The 4,549-nt window shown below is 35.0% G+C and overlaps 1 non-coding gene across 1 annotated transcript; it reads left to right on the top strand.

The window, feature by feature from the left end:
- Window positions 1-1,019: 1,019 nt before the first annotated feature.
- LOC127787756 (small nucleolar RNA R71) lies at window positions 1,020-1,126 on the top strand. The gene has a single exon (XR_008020221.1). It is a non-coding gene; the product is annotated as a small nucleolar RNA R71 (small nucleolar RNA).
- Window positions 1,127-4,549: the final 3,423 nt, after the last annotated feature.

Here is a 4,549-nt window from a genome sequence, read left to right as displayed (position 1 = left end):
ATAAATTTTGCATAGCTGGGCATTTGAGCTAAGGCATCAACAAATGGGATGTTTATGTGAAGCTTCTTAAATACCTCGAGGAACTTCTCAAATTGCTTATCCAGTTTGTGTTTGTGCAACCTCTGAGGGAATGGAATTGGAGGAACATATGGCTTAACCGACGGTGGAATTACCTTCTCTTGTTCAGCTACTACTTCAGGCATTTCAAGTTGATCCATTGTCTCCTGAACAATACCATTTTCTTTTACCACACCTGGCCTTTTAACATGAATTTCTGATAGTTGCACCCCACTCCTTGTTGTGATTGCATTTACTTGCTCCTTTGGGTTAACTTCTATATTGCTTGGCTATGTGCCCGGTTGTCTCTCTGTTAGAATTTTTGCTAGCTGCCCAATCTGATTTTCAATATTCTTAATAGTTGCGTCGGTTCGGTCACTTTGTTCTTGAAGCTTTGAAACTACTTCTTCCATCCTCCTTTTTCCCCTTGTGGTAGCCCTTGTCTTGGTGGATTTTGGATGTTCTGAGTATTATCATGAGAGAAATTAGGATGATTCCTCCAACCCATATTGTATGTTTGTGAGAATGGGTTATTTTGCTGCCTTGAAAAATTTTGCTGATGTTGGAAATTTTGAGCATAAGCAACTTGCTCCGTGAATGGTGGATTTATGAGCAACGGACATTCAGGCGATGGATGAGTTGCTCCACAAGTTACACATATGGGAAGTGATCCTTGCACCATATTAACATTCGAAGTATACTTTAAGGCTTCCATTTGCTTTGATAGTGCATCAATCTTGGCCAACATCAACGTGTTAACATCCACTTCATGCACTCCAACTACTCTTTTATGTGAGCTTCTATCTAGCCACATGACTAACTGCTCACTCATTGTCTCAAAAAGGTCATGAAGCTCCCCGACTGATTTATTTCGGATAGATCCTCCTGCTGTGGAATCAACTGCAGAGCGACTTTGAGGAGTGAGTCCAGCATAGAAAAAATGATTTTGAGCTGGTAATGGGAAGCTATGACTCAGAAACTTTCTCAAAAGCTCCTTGAACCTCTCCCATGCCTCATGAAAGTTTTCAGACTCAGCTTGCTGAAAAGTTGAAATCTCATGCTTAAACTTGGTAATCTTGGCCGGTGGGAAGTATTTGAGTGTGAATTTCTGTACCAAATCTGTTCATGTAGTAATACTACTCGGTGGTAATGAGTCTAACCACTCTCGAGCCCTATCCTTCAGAGTGTGAGGGAAAAAGCGCATCTTGAGTGCCTCTTCATTAATTCCTTGATACTTAAAATTCCCACAATATTCCAGAAACCGAGACAAGTGATAGTATGGATTTTCCTCGCTCATTCCATAAAAAGGTATGTTATTGGCGAAGAGATTGATCACGTCTGGCCTTAACTGAAAATTCTCATACCCATAAGGAGGATAGATTATGCTTGATCGGTTCTCAATCATTGGGGGCATCATGAAGTCCCCAATCATAATGTCTCTTTCATTGACCTCAACGGGTGGCGCCATTGGAACAAGTTGGTTTGTGTTGTCACCCATGTTACTTAGTTGCTTTTCCCTACTTGCTCTTTGTTCACGACGCCTTTGATGGAACGTTCTTTCTATCTCAAGATCAAACTCACAAATATTCGAACGTTCTGAATGGCTCATGCACTATCTCAATCCCTACACACACACAAATTGAAATAGCTTAGCCTAGAAAAATAATGAAAACAAAATTTGATAGTTAAAGCTAATATCAATCAAAGCAATAATCAAAATAGCTAGTCCCCGACAACGGCGCCAAAAACTTGTCCTACCTAATTCTATCCCGCAAGTGGACGGATCGTGACAAGTAATATAGTGATGAATAGAGTGTCGTATCCACGAGGACTAACTTTTGACGTTTACTCTAACTGATTTAACCTTAACCTAACACACACATTAACAAAGACTTTAATTGTAATGAAAACTAATTTACTAATAAAAGATGAAAACAAAATAATTTCTTTGATTCAAAAACTCTCAAAGTTAAGGCACTAGGGTTTGTGAATCCACCGTCAGCCTTCTATGATTCAACTATTCATTACTCGGGTCTTGCTATTCCTTATCTTAGGTTGAAAATCGATGATCCAATTACAATCAAAAGCCTCTCTCGATGGTCATTCACTTCTATGTATATATATGAGATTAACTATCTCTAGTCAATCTTTGAACATATCAACATGCATTCAACCACGGAGATCATCACAAAATGATTTCATAGGGCATAACGGTATCTCTACCTATTATAGGACCCTACGTTGTTGGCTACCATATCTAATCCATATTGAATCTCTCGAAAGCAATACAAATCACAAATATGTTCCAATGGTGATCAAGCATCAAAACAACATTATGAACATAACAAACAATCAACCCGAATGGATAAGAAAATAGAAAATCGAATAACTTTAAATCAAACCATTAGAAGTCGAGGTTTCATGATTCACCCTAGATATAAACACTTAGCAATGCATTCTTGCAATCAAAAGAAAAAGAAAAGAGTTGGAATCCATAGCAAAGAATTGACAAAGAAAAGAAAAATACAACCCAAGAGTCTTCAATCTTTCGTCCGCTTCTCTTACATGCCAAAAAACTCCAAAAACCCTTAAGAATAAGTCTTTATATAGTCCTCTTTAGGTTATCAAAGTCATACACCTTGAAGGAGTCTATCTCTCTTTTATTTGGATTAAAACAGGCTTAAAACGGCCTTTTCACGAAGCTTTAAACCCTACCGCGGTATGCTTGTTGCTGCAGACCCGTGAGCTCCAGATAACAATTCCTAAAGCGGTCTTACAGCAGTATGCATTTCGCTGTAAGACCGTGAGCTCCAAAAACTAATTCCTAGAGTGGTCCTACAGCGGTATGCATTCCGCTGTAAAACCGTGAGCTCCAGAAACTAAGTCTTATAGTGGTCCTACAGCGGTATGCATTCCGCTATAAGCTCGCTAGCCTTCTTCTTTAGCTTCTTGCTTTATCATCTTCAATTTCTTGCTCTCGATACTTTTTTGCTTTCTTTTAATTCGATACCCGACCATGCCTCCAAGCTTTATTTCACTCCCATAATGCATCAAAATCACTCTTTTTGCTCCATGTCTGCTTTAACACATGCTCCACATCTACATAACCATATATAGAACCAAATCAAGTAGAAATCATGCTCATTGAATGTATAAATGCTAAGTTTATAGACTAAAATAAGTGTATAAAAGACACTTATCAATTATCTATCTTTTAAAATATTATTATTTGAAATATACAATATTCATATATGTGTATTATGCATTTTAAGAGATCAAATATATTCTAAGTTATTTGACTTATGTGTGATCTTATTTGGGTAACTATATTTCTACGAAATATGTATTATTGTGTGTTTAGTAAAATAATATTTCTTTGATCAAGAAAAAAATATTTTTTAGTTGAGTAGCAATCAATATACTCAATTTATTATTTTTTGGAAATCTAGTAAAATTCAATTATCTTGATCCATTGGAGCTTTCTATGCAACCAAGTCAATGTGATTGAAAAGTTAGTTTTAATAAACTTTCACAAATAATACTTGTGTATTAAATGTCATGAATGTTTGAGCTTGATATATCTCATTATGTTTTAAATTTGTATTCAAGTATATTAAAATATTAATCGAGTACAAATTCCATGTTACTCAAGTAAAATGTCAATTAAGGGTTCAAATGAGCCAGCCGTTCAAGCTTGGCTTAGTGTTCAACTCGATAAAAGCTCGTTCGAGTTCATTCATTAAAGTAAATGAGACAAGTTTGAGCTTAATTTTAAAGCTCGATTTATAAACGAAATGAGTTTGAGCTTAGTAAAGTTCAAGTCGTTAGCTCGCGAGTTGGCTCGAATAGAGACTCGTGAGCTAGATCAATTATAGGCTTATGAACTGTTTCAAATAGAGGTTTGCAAGCTAACTCGCTTATAGGCTCGTAAGCACCTCGTTAGTTGATATTGGTAAAAAAATATTATTTTTTATATTTTTATATATAGAATAACATCATTGAGATTCTTCTGTCACATGAAACAAAATATGGTATGTGATTATTGGAAGCTTTTGATATGTTAGTATTTTATAGGTTGATATATGTGATTTGATATATAATTATGATTACTGATTAATATTACAATTTCAAATTGCACGTTGATATTTGGAGTAACTAATTTGAAGTTGAATTGAAAATATATTTGTTGTGCTATAATTTTGATAATGTTTGTATTTTGAAAATAACTAGACAAGTAATTTGATTATCTTTTTGTACGGTAAATGATATTATACTTATTATAATTTGTGAAATTATTATTACATAATTATTATATCAATGTTATATTTATTGATTATCAGGTTGGGTTCATTTAGATATATTTGTTGATTATCATATTGATATTTATTTTTATTATACATCAGTTTCTTAGGTTTTTTTAAATAAAACTTTGATATATTTCAGCCTGAGCCCAAGCTCAGGTTGGGGCTCGCTTGAGTCTAAGCTTGGCTTG

The sequence above is a fragment of the Diospyros lotus genome, chromosome 12 (genome assembly GCF_014633365.1).
Source record: "Diospyros lotus cultivar Yz01 chromosome 12, ASM1463336v1, whole genome shotgun sequence".
NCBI classification, from domain to species: Eukaryota; Viridiplantae; Streptophyta; class Magnoliopsida; order Ericales; family Ebenaceae; genus Diospyros; species Diospyros lotus.
This window is presented reverse-complemented; position numbering and strand designations above follow the sequence as displayed.